At 40.9% G+C, this 16,050-nt stretch overlaps 1 long non-coding RNA gene across 1 annotated transcript; it reads left to right on the top strand.

Annotated features, from left to right (window-relative positions):
• Window positions 1-947: 947 nt before the first annotated feature.
• On the top strand, window positions 948-10,271 carry LOC307225390. Its single transcript, XR_013842964.1, has 3 exons — window positions 948-2,485; window positions 3,550-3,735; window positions 10,081-10,271. It is a non-coding gene; the product is annotated as an uncharacterized lncRNA (long non-coding RNA).
• Window positions 10,272-16,050: the final 5,779 nt, after the last annotated feature.

Consider the following 16,050-nt stretch of genomic DNA (forward strand, 5'->3'; position numbering starts at 1 on the left):
CTGCTATACTGCTGTGGATAAACACTACTATGCGTAATGCACTGTAACATAAGAGTAAATGACAGCATTCCTGAGACTTGTCTGGCTGACTTATAAATGTTACACCTCCAATAGAGATCCAGCAATTCCGCTCTCTTCTCAAAGTGTCCACTTCAATATATGCAGGGGGGGTGGGGCTGGCTATTATTTACCTGTAACCATTGTTGTGTTGTTTCTCCCCAATTATGCACATGATTTGCTTTTTTAAAAAACCCAGCCTGAGAGAGCTGATTCACATGCACACAAAATGTCAGGCTGAAATGATCATGTCCCTGTTTGGAGAAACACTGACTGACATTCAGCTCTGCAATGGGAGGCAGCTGCTCTCTTGAGTATTGTATCAGCCTGTGCTGGATTAAACCAGCTCCAACTATAGTAAGCAAAGTGCACAGGAGGAGACTAAAGACAAGGGAATGATGGTTTATATGAGAAATCTCAAGATCTTTGTAATGTAGGTAAAGCTCTCCTGGCAGTAATGTGTGGTGCAATCCTATGCATGCCTACTCAAAAATAAATCCTATTGCTTTAACAAGACTTGCTCATCAGTAACGTGTACCTAGGATTGCAGCCTTAAGAGTACTGTATTAAAAGCATTTCACCCTAAATTATCTGGTAATCCTTACTTCAATCTGAAAGGTAGGTTAGTTTCATTAGCTTTCCTGCTGCAATTTGGTGCTGGGGTGGAGACTGAGGCAGAGCAAGTTGCTTGCCTGAGGTCACTTAGTAAATTCCTGTCAGAAGCAAAATTCACAATATCTTGTTTTACAGATCAATTTCTGTGATCATACCATTTCTCATCATCTACAGTAACTTCTTGTTGTTTAGTCATTTAGTCGTGTCCAACTCTTCATGACCCCATGAACCAGAACACGCCAGGCACTATCTACAGTAGTAGCAAACTATTTAAATTTATTTTGGCAGCATTTACTGGTATTCCTCTGTTACTAGTTTTTAACTTCCTCTCTGTAGGACTTCAGATCCATGCCTCAAAGTCCTGGGTAAGAATGCAAGTTATTGCCTGGCTCCTAAAAATAGATGGTCCCACATAAGCCTCCCTGGGGAGAGTATTCCACAAGAGGGAAGCCTGTAAGGGTCTATTATTCATGTTGCTACCCTCCTAACCGCTTGTGAATGGGGCACACAGGGAAGGCCTCAGGTGAGAATTTCATGGTTTGGGTCTTTTCGTATAGGGAGAGGTGGTTCTTGAAGTATTGGGGTCCTGAGCTGTGTTGGGTCAAAGCTAGCACTCTGAATTGAAGCTGGAAACTAATTGGAGGTCAGTGCAAATGCGGCCAGAATTGGTGTTACATGTTCAGACCACCCTGCCCTGGTCAACAATCTGGCTGCAGAATTCTGCACTAGCTGAGGTTTCCAATCTGTTTTCAGTACAACACATTGCAGTAATCCAACCTAGAGGTCAGCGGAGGATAGGCAACAGAAGTTTGGTTATCCATTCAAGGGTGCAGTTGAGCCACCAGTCAAAGCTGATTGAAAGCACTCCATGCCACTGAGGCTACTTCAGCCTCAATCAACAGTACTGGATCCAGAAGTACTGTCAAGCTGTATACCTGATACTTCAGGGGGAGTAGGCCACAGCCCATCCATCCAGTCTAGGGAACCAGCTAGTAACAGTGTCTCAGTCTTGCTGGATTAATCTTCAGTTTATTGGCTCTCATCCAGTTCTTTAACTAAGATAAGACACTCATCTTCCACATCTACTGCCACACATGCATATGTAAAATAGAAGTTTCCAAGGCAGTTTCGATGCCAAAACTAGGCCTAAGCCCTGATTGAACTGGATCTAGAAAAATTAGTTTCAACCAAGAGCCTGGATCTAGCCCACAACTATCCACTCAAAACACATTCCCTAGTAAGGGGAGACTATCAACCAATCAGTAATTAATTAGATTTTCTGAATCCAGGGAAGGTTTTCCAAAGCAGTATCTTACCACCACCACCACCACCACCTTTAAGTAGGCAGGGACCACCCCTTATCACGAGGAAGCATTAATCAGCTCCCTAGCCCAATTGTCTGTCCCCTGCTAGTTTTTATCAGGTATGAGAAACAAGTTTCATGGTTACAGGTGGTCGCCCAGACTGAACCAAGCACCTTGTCCACATCCCCAAGCCTTATTAACTGAAACACAAAGAGCACAACAAGGCTAGACAGTGTTCTGGACACCTCTCAATAAGGACTAAGCATGTTCAGTGGCCATGGAAGATCGCAGACTGTAGTTAGTTAATTTGTTTATGTATGCAACAACAGCCGCACGGACTTTATTAGCACAATATTGGAAAGAAGAAGGTGCCCCAACTGAAGAAGACTGGCAAGTTAAACTAATGGAATATGCTGAAATGGCAAAATTGATGATGAAATTAAGAGGAAGAGATGACAATGAATTTAAGGAAGAATGGAAGATGTTTATAGCATATATACAGAAGCAATGTACGCAGGTTAATACATTAGCAGGGTTTTAAGATTACTTGTAATTTTATTATGAATTGATAATAGGTGATTTAAATATGTTACAAATTTAACAATGGACATGCAGTATCTTGATAAATAATAGAACCAAGGAAGAGGTTAGAGGAAAGTCAATTTGTTTTGTTTTTGCATTGTTGTTTATTTTTGTTATTTTTGGAAAATCAATAAAATGTTATTTTAAAAAAAGACAGACTGTTGTTGTGGGAGTGGATAATGGAAGAGACACAGTGGAGTATTGCGGAAGAGGGTGTGGCTGCCTAGAAACCTAAACAGGAGTACACTGCACTATGATGTTTTGTTGAAGGTCCCACTTGAGTTTACTATTTCCTTTTGAAAAGAGAAGTATTAACAGAAGTGTTTCTAATTGTGTTTATACACTGAAAATAAAAAAACTTTAATAATAAAAAACAACCAGCAGAAGTGCTTCTGTGGCTGATGTTTTATGCTGAAGTAGCAAATAAAATCTAGGAAATGTCTTTTTGTAACTGCTACAAATCAGGCTCCAAAGTAGAAAATGGTTTTGTGAGTATTAGTAGTAAAGCTGTAGGTATAAATTAAAAGTGGGAAGCTTAGAGGGATTTTGGGTGGATTGTGTTTGTCTGATTCATGGTGAAAAGGGACTCAGCTCTGGTTCCATGGGGAAGAGTAGTGACTAATCTGTTTAATCATCTCCAGACTCTTCCTGGAATAGTCTTCTTTGTAATGAAGGAGTTGCAGGAAATCCAGGTCTTGTTAACCAAGCAAATAATTAATAGTGGCACTATGTTGGGCTACATGTTGCTAGTTTGATCTGGGTGCGTGGGAATCTCTTTCCTTAACTCTGCAACCCTCAACAATATATTTGCCTTGGTCATTTGCATATACCGGTAATACTATCTCTATTTTATTGGGAGTCTCATTGAAATAACTGGAATTTACTTCTGAGTAAACATATAATTGGAGGTGTAAATTTATTTACAATGAATGTTGCCTTCCTTTGTCCCAACTCTTTAACCTTCCTCCTAATTTCTTACCCATCCTTCCAGGAAAGAAACTGTAGATTTGGGTGAGTCTGGCCATTGCAACAGAACAGCAGCTGATCTGATCTCATAGAACACACTATCAGTTTCTTGTGTTGATGGAAAAAGAAGATGAGTAACAGGAAAACAAAACTGGTTAATTTATATATATAAATCCATACATTTCAGTTGCAGCCTCTTGTTACATTTAAGGTAATGTTTTATTTTACAGTTAGCAGACAGAATTGAGCATTAGAATGTAAGTTTAAGTGCCCTAACAATTAACCTTCTAATTTAAAAGTAATGGCCACTAAATTATGGGGCATGTCTCCTTCTTCCTTCTCCCTGTAATGGTCCTTTGAAGATGATACTAGCCTGCTATGTGAACAAGCAATAAGGTGTAATTAATCCTTCTCTGAAAACGTAAATCAGAGCTTGGCCTAGGGGACGAGAATGGGTGGTGGCATAGCATTAAAGAAGTAAACTATCTGATGAAAATAATATCCAAACCTACTGTACTTCTGTCCACAAAATAATTATGGCTTATCTCTTGCCATAATGTGTGTGTGTTATGTGGGTGAGTAGTAGTAATAAACTAGTGGAGACCAACAAATGCTTGCAGTGCATGGAAAGATGGGGCATGAGGGAAATGGGGACACCGTGCTTGCACACCCAATTTTGCAATTTTCTCATTATAAATCATGTCCATGCATGTTTCTCCATTAGCCTTTTGCATACCTACAGTACATGCACACCTCCATAGGCAAAGAGTGCTCACACCTATTGACTCAGTTTTATTCCGACTTTCCTTCCCCCCCTCACTCATCTCTAACTTTTTATTTGTTCTCCTGTTGTCCCAGCATCTCTCTTGCCGTTCCTCTTGTCTATCCCTGCCTAACCATCTCTGTCTACTTCCTTCCAGGATATGCTCACACTTTGCAAAAGTGCCTCCAAGATGTTTTCCGTGACCAATTTTAGAACTACTGTTAAAAGCTAGTGTGGGAATACTGGCTGGGGAAGCCTGTGAGATGCTTACAGTGGTAGCAGAAGTGAAAAGGGAGCTGTTTGGACAGAACAGCTGGCTAGCAAGTAACGTCCCCCCGTCTTCTTCAAACAGGCTCTCAAGAGTGTCCATGAGACCATCTGAGACCACCATCCTGCCTATGAGACGACCAATGCCTCTCAAAATGATCCACATTATTTGTGCAGTTTGGCAAGATATATAGCCAAAGTTTAAGCTTGGTAACTATGTGGCCAGTCCTGATACAGTGCATCTGAATATATTTCAACACAGAAATAAATGCAAATTAGTATTGTTTCCTCCAGCCCCTCTGGGAGGCAGAACAGTCTGGTGCAGCAACTTGAGGTACCAATTTGCTATGATCTTATTAAGTCACATAAACAGGGTTTGAGGCCTCCTGTCTAAATACTCAGACAGGAGGCCTCAAAGGAAAACGCGAGATAGTTGCAGGCAATGACTCGATAGATGACAGCCTTCATGCTCCACCATAACTACAGCGTTAACAGTAGGGTGTCTTTCTTTTGTGTACATGCTGTATTCCAATTCATGAGATCTAAAATTAATACCCTGGTCATCTATGGCAATGTTATTTGCAGTGCAGTCTGCAGGTCACATAGTGAATTCTATTGCCTTTGTAGGGTGCATTTTTAAAAATCGTCACACCTTCTGTTGAAAGTAATTAAATGACCCTAAATATCTGTACTTGATTCTGTGTAGAGAGCACAGTTGTATTCTTCTCTGTAGGGTAGAGTGGTGTCATTGTGATTTTTCTGTTCTCTTTCATCCAGACTGTGTTTTCCTTCGTTTTCTCCCTGCAGCATTACTCTCAGAGCAACACACATAATCTCTGTCACCATTCTTGGCTAGCTTTTAGCATCTCCTTTCTTCTCATCCCATGTATCTGCTACTCTGTGCAACAGTACAATAAAAAAAGTGCCCATGCAATCCAAATTTTGTCCCAACAGAAGCTGCATTTTGTACCCTGAGTACAATTAACAGATAAAATAATTAAAACAGCAATGCAATTAACCAGAAGAAGAAACCACAAGCAATTCAAATAAATTGTAAATAAGTACGTACAATCAAAAACCAAATCCTTACTCACCAAAAGCTCGAGTAAAGAGAGCAAACTGCCAAAAATATAACAAATGGAACCTGGTGAGCATCCCTGAAGCCAATGTTCCATAAATATGGTGCATGGAGAGAAAAGACCCCAGTCATGGTGGGAGAAGAGCCTCAGATTAAGACTTTGGCCACAGGCATAGGCAAACTCAGCCCTCCAGATGTTTTAAGACTACAACTCCCATCCTCCCTAGCTAATAGGACCAGTGGTCAGGGATGATGGGAGTTATAGTCCCAAAACATCTGGAGGGCCGAGTTTGCCTATGCCTGATCTTGGCTGTTGGGCAGGTTTGTGTGGATGAAGACAGTCTTCCAGATACTGTTGTCTCAGACTGGGACAAGGGTAGGTTTCCAGGTGTTATAGGGCTGACATCAGCCCTATCCTGCATTTCCAGTAATCAGGGCTGATGGAAACTAGTGCTGCAACATCTGGAAAACCATAGGTTTCCCATTGCTAATTTATTACTTGATAGGTCAAACTATCACCTTGAATTATTTTGCAAAACAAATTGGAAGACAATGTAGATCTTAAAATACAAATGAAATATGCTTATCGGTGTGTGTATTGATAAATATGGCAGTCTGATTGCCATATTCAGAAACAGATACAGTTTCAAAAAATGCTACTTAATAGGTATTAATGCATAACGTTACCTGGGTAGTTATTCAATAATGGAAAGTTATGCCAAAATTTCTTTCTAGAAGGAAATTCATCAGGCTCAAGAAAACAGATGTGCCTAAGTTATTTAAAATATGTACTTTCTCCTTTTAAAATGCTGTAGGTGGCATGCTATTTTAAAATCAAAATAATACTAAAACAAGAAATACTCAAAACTCTAAAAAGAGTATGAAAAACCCAGAAATAAGCTAAATTAAATAAAAATTCAAGAAAACAAGTTTTTCACCAGGTACCTAAATGTTATCATAGGCACCAAGTGAACATCTTGGGACTTTGTTCCAGAGAAATGGTGTCACTATAGAAAAGGGCCTGTCTCTGGTTGCCACCCATGTAACTTCAGAAGGCAGGTTTGTATCATCACAAGCAAAGAGTTATATACAGTGGTACCTCTGGTTACATACTTAATTCGTTCCGGAGGTCCGTTCTTAACCTGAAACTGTTCTTAACCTGAAGACCACTTTAGCTAATAGGGCCTCCCACTGCTGCCTTACCACCGCCACACGATTTCTGTTCTCATCCTGAAGCAAAGTTCTTAACCCGAGGTACTGTTTCTGGGTTAGCAGAGTCTGTAACCTGAAGCGTATGTAACCCGAGGTACCACTGTAACCTGAAACCTTAGTAGTGACTTCACAAAGAATAGCTGGAAAGACTGTGCCACAAGTGGTGCTATCCCTGTTGTGAAATATCATCACACACTTCATCACCATAATGAATATTTTTTCTGAAATTAAAGTTGTCAACTTGATATAGTAATGTGCAAGAATACCTGTAACACTACAAGGGTGTTACTGTTATGTTACAGTACTCCAACTGGCATGCATGGCCCATAAGTTCCCAGCATAGGCTTGCTGCCTCTTTTGAAAGACTATAGCTTCGGTTACTAATGACTGAGCATTGCACTGGTGGGGAGGGGGATAAATAGAGAAAGTGCTACATATGGAGTCAGATGTTGTAAGACATTTCTTCCCTTTTTTTTTTTTGCAGTTGGGTGTTTTTTTCATGTAACGACTCCCTCCTTTTTATTTTATATGTTTTTTAAAACCACAAATTGGCCTATACATGAAACACAAAGTTGTATCATGTATTTTGAATTTTAAAAATGTCTTAATTCCAGAAGGACAAGCTGCTTCCAGGTTAACATACAGTTATGTTCCTATAATACTCAGATATGCAAAACAGATGGCTGAAATTTGAAAAGAAGATGAAGGAAGTGAGAGTTTTTTTAGATCTGAGGCATAATGAACTCATAATCCATGCAATTTAGAACCAATTTAAAAAACATTTATTCCTCATTACATTAATCTTGAAGTTAATCATATTGCAGAAAGGAGATGACCGTTATTCAGCAGGTAGTGGTTAGTGATTATTAGGTAGGATCCTAGGAGTGCCATCCTAGTCAACTGACTTGAATAACTGTGGAATTAATATAGTACATTCTGCCAAAGGCTGGCATTTGAGAGGCTTTGCTTACTCCTAATTGTTTTGGGGTGTGGGTGTAGGGTACAATTAAACAGGACTTCCTAGTGAAGTTAAATAGACAATCCCCTTCTCTTAGGGATGGCTAACTTGTGTCCCTCCAGATCTTGTCTGACTACAACAGCCATCATCACTTTCCCCATATGAACCAACCTTCTTCATATACCTCCTCTATAAGAGGTTGGCAATACAAGAAAGGGCCTTTTCTGCAGTGGCTCCTCGCTTGTGGAATACCCACCCCAAGGAGGGTCACCTGGCGCCTTTAGGTACCAGGCAAAATCCTCTTCTCACAGGTCTTTGGCTAATTAAACAATCTATGGCCTTTTAAACTCCGGGGGGGGGGGGATTGTTTTTGTTTTTTATTATGATATGCATTTTTGTGTTTTATGTTGTAAATCACCCTGTGATCTTCAGATGAAGGCAGTATAGAAATGTTAATCATCATCATCATCACTGACCACTGGCCTTGCTGGCTGGGAATAATGGAGGGCTTCGGATTCCTCAGAGCTATCTTACTGAAACACAGGAGGGTAAATTACTTTTATATGCTAATCCCTGCAGCAATACATATTTGCATCTTAAAACAAAACACAGGTGCAAATTTTATTCAGACTTAAATTTTTAAAAATCAAGTAAAGCTCATACAAGCAATCAGCAAGAGGACAACTAGATGAGATGGCAGGAGATCCATAATCAGATCTCCTGCACTTTTCTAAAAGCTTAAAAGCAGCCACAGAGACCAGGGAGCAAATCGGGTTGGGGTCATGAGGCTGAGGGGGAAGTGATTAACCCTTTTTCAAATGCTGTTTTTCTTCTCTAAATCCCCCACCCCTGAAGCTATTATTTGCTTCTCAGGGACAAACATGCAAGTACCATATGGGTCCATTGGATATTGAAGAAGAATCCCACCTACTCTTAGACTCCAATTTCACAGGCTATTTAGAAAAAATATTCTGTGCACTGACTACCTTCAGTTGAACCCTGGCAGGTTGGAGCAAGGACCCATCTAACCCAACATCCTGTTTCCTACGTGACCTACTACAGTGGTACCTTAGGTTACATACACTTCAGGTTACATACACTTCAGGTTACAGACTCTGCTAACCGAGAAATATTGCTTCAGGTTAAGAACTTTGCTTCAGGATGAGAACAGAAATCATGCTCCGGCGGCAAAACGGCAGCAGGAGGCCCCATTAGCTAAAGTGGTGCTTCAGGTTAAGAACAGTTTCAGGTTAAGTACAGACCTTCGGAATGAATTAAGTACTTAACCTTAGTTACCACTGTAGATGCCTTTGGGAAGCCCACAAGCAGGACATAAGGTAGCAGTGCTCTCTAAACCCAACCCACCTCATTGCAACTGGTATTCCGTAGCATACTGCCTATGAACATAGAAGAGTGATATGTTGGGCAGTGTGCGAAACTTGTAGAAACTCAAACTGGGCATACAATTGCAATGCCTGTAATGAAATTTCCTGCTTGGCAGGGGGTTGGACTCGATGGCCCTTGTGGTCTCTTCCAACTCTATGATTCTATGAAATTTGTACACACCTGCTCTTAGTAATAATAATTAGAAAACACTACAGAGCTTTCATTTTATGGCCCAAAGGGACCTGGCAATATTATGCAAGCTGGTCTTCTGAAAGTTGGGTCTTTCAATATCTGGTATTTGCTGATTTTCTTTTCCCCATTCCAAATGGCATTTTGCATCAGCTCTGTGCACAAGCCATAGCACAATAACTGCTGACCATAACTAGCTTCAGTAGCAGGCTCCTGCTTAGCATATCTTTTATTCGGATGCTTGGTCCACAGAAAAGTTGAGGATTTAAGCCTCCCTTTTCTCTGCCTGCTTGTCCATCCCTTATTAATTAACTCTTCAGTCTACAGTCTTTTCCCAGCATGCTTGCCTTGCCTCTCCTTTAAGTCAGAGAGACAAAACCAGCTGCAGCCCCAAGGTGGTCTCCGACTGTTACAATCTGTGCTCCTTTCTGGCAGTTATTTAGTGCCCCTTTTGGGTTGTTCCCCCTCCCTGCTTTGCCTTTTCCTTTGTCTCGTTTTCTATAAGGTTCCATCTAGGTTTTCCCTAGAGTTCTGTTACCCCATGTCATTACTTGGCCTGTAAGATCTGCAAGGATCTCTGCCTGCAAGCCTCGGGATCTGTGATTGGGGCGGGGGTTGCAAAAAGAGAGAGGAGCTAATCAATTCAGAAAATCATTTGGGTGGCAACCTCACTTGACAGCCTATTTTCTTCCTTTCCACTTAGATATCAAGCTGGCTGAGAAGGGCTCTGGGGAACAAGGGAGGCGGCAAGAGCTGCTTCTCTGTAAGCACATCTGTGTCTTTCATCAGCTGGGCTCAGGGAATAACCACTATCGGGGGGGGGGGGGCAGGGAGTGGAGAGAATCTTTGGAATGGATAGGCTAAAGCTGTTCCCTCTGTTTAAGTCTGATGAGTTCCTGCCCAGTAGGGGGGTGGTTATGATAGGCTTTTCTCCAACTTATATTGGTGAAAAAGTCAATGTATTATCAATCATCAGTATTTTATTAAAATTTTGTCCTGTTCTCCCCCATGAACTCAAGGCAATGTGCAAGGGCATTGCTAGATATTGACAAGATTTATATAATATTGGATTGCAAGACTACCTCTTAAGAGGTTTATAAAAATAAAGGATTAAAATTCTTGATAAAAAGCAGTTAAAAACATTCAAATCAGCAGTAGCTAAAAAGAGATGTCTAGACACGCTTGCCTACATAACAATGTTTTAAGTGAGGGCCAAAAAAATACAGTGAAGGTGCCTGCCAGATGTCAATAGGCAGGAAGCTGCAAAGTGTAGGAGCTACTTGTGGGAGGACACTTGCCTGACATGGACAACCTACTAACAACTGTCCTGGCACTATTCATGCTTCTCCAATAGACCATGACAGTAAGCTCTGTGGCAGAGCAGGGTTTGTCCTGTTCTCACTAGTGTAAGTACAGTCATACCTCGGGTTGAATGTGCTTCAGGATGAGCACGTTCGAGTTGCGCTCCACGGCAACCTTGAAGTAACGGAGTGCGTTACTTCCGGGTTTCGCCGCTTGAGCATGCGCAGACGCTCAAAATGATGTCACGCGCATGCGCACAAGTGGCGAAAAGCAACGCGCGCATGCGCAGACGTGCCATCGCTGGTTACGTTTGCTTCTAGATGCGAACGGGGCTCTGGAACGGATCCTGTTTGCATCTAGAGGTACCACTGTACTTTAAATCAGCACACTATACTGGCTCTCACTGCTTGTGCAACACACTTACATCCTAAGCTTTCAACTGAAACGGCCCTTACAGCAACAGTTAAAATGCAACTTACCATGAGAACCAAAGATGATTTTGAGGAAACTTGGTATATGTTACTTCAGTACATTAGAAGAGAGAGTACAGTTATTAAACCACCAGCAATTCAGGTCTCTCTCTGGAAATAAATGTTAAGATAAGAACAGACAACAATGCTCAACAATCAACTATCCAAAATTCAGCACATGAACTTCACTGTTACTTGCCTTTTGTTGGAGCTAAATATATGCACATGGTATATTTTGGAGAGAGGGAAGAGATGGGAATTTTTGTTACACATTGTATATACTTGTGCTTTTGTAATTTTTTAAAAGTCAAAAGTAAATATGATTTAAAAATGCAATTTAACATAAATTAATACCGTAATACAGGAGAGCATACAGCCACAAAATGGAGTCAGAAATAGGATGAAATTTAAATGCCTGTTTTAAAAAGTCAAGTTAAAGGTCAGCAAAGAAGTGGTCAAGTGGGCTTCTCTAGGGAGCAAATTGCACAACAGTGTTGCGGCCATACATTAAGTGTGTATACATTAAGCTCTGTTAACACCTGATATTGGGGAAAGAAGAAGACAAAAGGTAAACAGAATTAAAGTACCCTCATGTTTGTTAATATAGGACTGAAAATAACTAAGGCTGAAATGCTGTGCACACTTACTTGAGAGTAAGCCACACTGAAATTAGTGGCATAGGCTTCTGAGTAAACACACATAGGATCAGGCTGCATGAGTACATATCATGTATCTGTTAATATGGCAGTGTCTGTTATGTACTGTACTAGATTGGACAAAATATCCTTCTGCAAAACTAAAAGCAATCCTGTTTTTATTTTGGCTTGGAGGCTACTTTAAAGCTTAATTCATATTTAGGCATGTAAAAGCAATAGAATGTTGTGATGCTACGGCCCATGGGAACAAACAATTCCGTCACATCTGGAGAACCTTGTGCCTTGCATTAATTGCTCCCTTTGGAGACTAGGAGCCTATATGCATACAAGGTCATCATTTGGCTGACTGACAGGGAAGTGTCAAGTTTATGTGGGCTAAGCCTTTTCTGCTTTGCGCAGATGAGGCGTTGAATGTGTCATTTTAACGATATTGGTTTGAGTGCTCTGCTGGGTGCAAGCACCATTTGTTTCAATGAGGCTGGACGCTGCAAAGTATTTTGAGGATCAGGCTGGCCATCTGTTCTCCAAAATCCACTTGGTAATACAGTAATGTAATCCTTACCATGTGCTACATAAACGAAGGGCATATCTACACCATAAATTTCAGTAGATTTTACTGTTATTCCTTCCAACACACACTGGACACTCTGGGAATTATAGTTCTGTAAGAGAAAGCTAACCCAGTATTCTCAGCACCTCAGCAAACTATAATTTCTTTGAATATTTTTATAATTAATGAGGAATAGATATACCTGTGTGGATAATGTCTATTCTATCATTTATCTAGGTTGATATTTGCAAGACACCTCAACAGAAGTACAACCACTAGACCTGCTACTGAAATCCACTACTGTACATCCTGGTTTGGGGGAGCAGTTAAGGAGGCTGCCTTTACAAAGATATATATTACAATTTTACAGTGCCAACAGGCCCCCCAGTGGTTAGCAGAGAATGCAAACAGATATGGATTAGGTAGAGTACAGAAAATACATTTCATCAAATCCAAACTGTTACTCATGGAGATCCAGAATTTGAAGCTTACAAAATACCAGAGATGACCAGAAAGTGCTTTACTAACCACTGAGTGAATTAGAAGGCCTAATAGTGAACGGTTGTATCACAGTCTATGTAATAGACAATACAGCTCAATTTAAGGCAGCTGAATTTCTGCCACATCACCACTAGTCCATTTTTTCCTTCAAACAAGCAGAGAGGCAAAGAGGGCAGTAAGGACTGCAAATAAAATCTTGAGATAGAACGACTCACATATTGCTCTTTTAAGCTACAGGCCAACATCACTAATAGCCAGGAGAGTGCTATATTAAGGAGAAAACTTAGATATGAATCTTATTTCAGAATGACCTGACCTGGAATAAGTACCTTTCCAATTATCAAACTAAACTAAAGTAGGATTTCTGTAACTGTATGTTTTTTCCACTAGATGGCAGTTGTATTGGGGTGGAGTTGAGAGTTTCCTGCAGGTGTTCCATTCTCGTCAGGGAGAGACATTAAAAATTACTGCCTAGCTTCTCAATCATGTGTCTAAGAATTGTATACTCTGGGGACCTTATGGTGATGTGTGGGTAAGAAATGTTATAAATAAGTAAGCTTTACATGACAGTGCTCTAATTCTCAGAGTTCATGAACTTCTCTAGATATAACTTTCACTCCTATCTTTCTGTTATCCATTCCCACTTGGAGACTGTTTTCATGGAACTATGATATAATTTGCTGCTGGATTTCTAAATAGGTTTGGATCAAGGACAATGATTCTGTTCATAAGGCTGCCAGAATAGCAACTTATCCAACTCTTCGACATTCCAAAATCCTCGATGGTAGCAGCTTTACACCTGCCACGGAAACTAAATTCATTATATAGTAGCTGGAGCAACTCAGAAATGCAGTATAACATCTAGTCCAGCATGGGGCTGCCATATGTTCCAGATTTTCTAGGACATTACTGGGATTTAAAGGGCAGAATTGACGTCCGGGGGGAAGCAAGCAGGACATAAGTGCAACAGCACTCTGCCCATGTGTGATACCCAGCAACTGGCATTCAGAAGCAGATTGTCTCTGACAGTGGAGGTAGAACATATCCAGTATGGATAGTATATAACCTCATCATTCATCAATTTATTTTTTTTTTTCAGGGAAAACAATGGGGAACCCAATTTATTTCTGCACCAGTACCCAAGCCATCAAGACACCTGCAATTTGGTCTCCAAATGTACCTAATAAAAAGTAGGCACTGCGATTTTCCACTCTTTCCCCATAAGGTGAGAGTGCAGCTTCCACCAGGTTTCACTTTGTCATAGGCAGCTATAACTATCAGTGACTCTAGCGCTGATGGAATCTGTAGTCTGCCATCCCTCCCTGTGTTTCATGTCATTTCTTCAGTATGCAGGAGGAAGAGAGTTCAGGAATTCCAGTGCAAACTTTGGGTTTGGTTTCCTTGGAATGAAGGTCACTTGAGACTATGATGTGATATAAGGTTTATTTCCAATGGCACGGGACTGCATTTAAACATCATCTTTCCAACTGAGTTCCAAAAATCACTCATTCATCAATTTATTTAATTCTCTTTTAAAGCCATCACTGCCTCCTGTGGCAGTGAGTTCCATAGTTCAGCTATGCACTGCATGAAGAAGTACTTTCTTTTATCTGCCCCAAATCTCCCAACATTCAGCTTCAGGGGATGCCCACAAGTTCCTGTGTTATGAAAGAGGCAGGAAAGCCTCTTTCTCCATGCCGTGCATCATTTCATAAACTTCTTTCTCCATGCCGTGCATCATTTTGTAAACTTCTTATGATGCCGCCTCTTACTTACAGAGTCTAAACTAAAAAATGCTGCTCCATCCCCTTGATCATTTTGGTTGCCTTTTCTGAGGTAGATTAGGCTGATAGTGACTTGTCTAACTAGTTAGGTTAGTCTAGCGATATGGCTGTGGGAAGACTGGGTCTCTCCACACTGCTGATCTGATACTTTAACTACTATAAGCACACAGCTTTCTTAACTGTTTATTTAAATTGAACTCACTCTGTCTTCTAGTCTTGGAGTGGGCAACACTCTACTTAAAAACAAATAAAAATACAAACTAGAAATGCAGGAAGTCATCCCATAGAGCAGGTGTAGGTAGACTTCAGGCTTTCAGGTTCTCCTTTCTTTTTTAACTAGGAATGCCAAGATCTACCAACCTGAACCAGGTGCAAATAGTAGCTGGAGTGGTAGAACACCTTGCATTTAAACGCTAGCCTGGTAGCTGTAGGCAATTCCATGCAGGTGAAGAAGTAGGCGAGTTAAAGAGGGGTGTAGAGTTCTCTTCCTACTCTGAGCCTATCATAGAACCCTGTAGTCTGCCAGAGAAAGAAGGCCACCTCCTCTGTGCCCAGCAACAAAATGTCACAGACTGCTGCAAGAGGGATAGAACTCTCTGTCCTTCCTCTGCCAGCACCAGCAGGTTAGCATTTTTTATTTTTTGCAGGCTACTAACTTTTGGAGCCTTATTTACAAGGTTGTTGGAACTGATCAACTGCATCCCATGACCCAAACACTGGGAGGAGCTGCATATCTGTCTGTCTGTCTGTCTATCTATCTATCTATCTATCTATCTATCTATCTATCTATCTATCATGTCTATCTATCTGTGTTATTACAGGGACTCTAATAATTCTAATAGGGTGGGCTTTGTGTCATTGTTCAAACCACTGGAAGCCACCAACTATTGCAGAGTGCCCTGTGATCTATTAGAATAACAACCTGATTTCTGCCCATCTTTGCCATAGAACCCTGAAACCCAGCACGTATGGTGGCATGAGCTGCAGTAGGCTGCAGTTTCCTTCATTTAATTCATACTAAACATAGATGCTAAAATTAAAAGTACTTCATCAAGACACATGAAAATACCTTAATCTTAGTAAAACCATTTCCCCTCCAGTATTGTCTCTTTTGACTGCCAGCAACTGCCTCTGCTGCTGGGCAGAGGTCTTTTTCAGCCCTTATGAAGAAACCAAAGATGAAAGTAAACACAGTGCTGGAGCTCAGTGAATAGGACTGCCTACGTTTTCAAAAGAGCCTTAGTAGCAGGTGCAAGGAGGGGACTTGGATTGGGACGCTGGCGAAGGTGCAGACCTTTGCTGCCTCTGCACCATTTCCCAATTAAAATTGCTTTCCCAAAGCTGCTGTTTGCCTTGCAGAACAAAACAAACAATACAGGTATTTGCATTAGATTTGTATGCTTTGTCCTA

Source organism: Podarcis cretensis (genome assembly GCF_951804945.1).
Source record: "Podarcis cretensis genome assembly, chromosome: 10".
Lineage (NCBI taxonomy): Eukaryota > Metazoa > Chordata > Lepidosauria > Squamata > Lacertidae > Podarcis > Podarcis cretensis.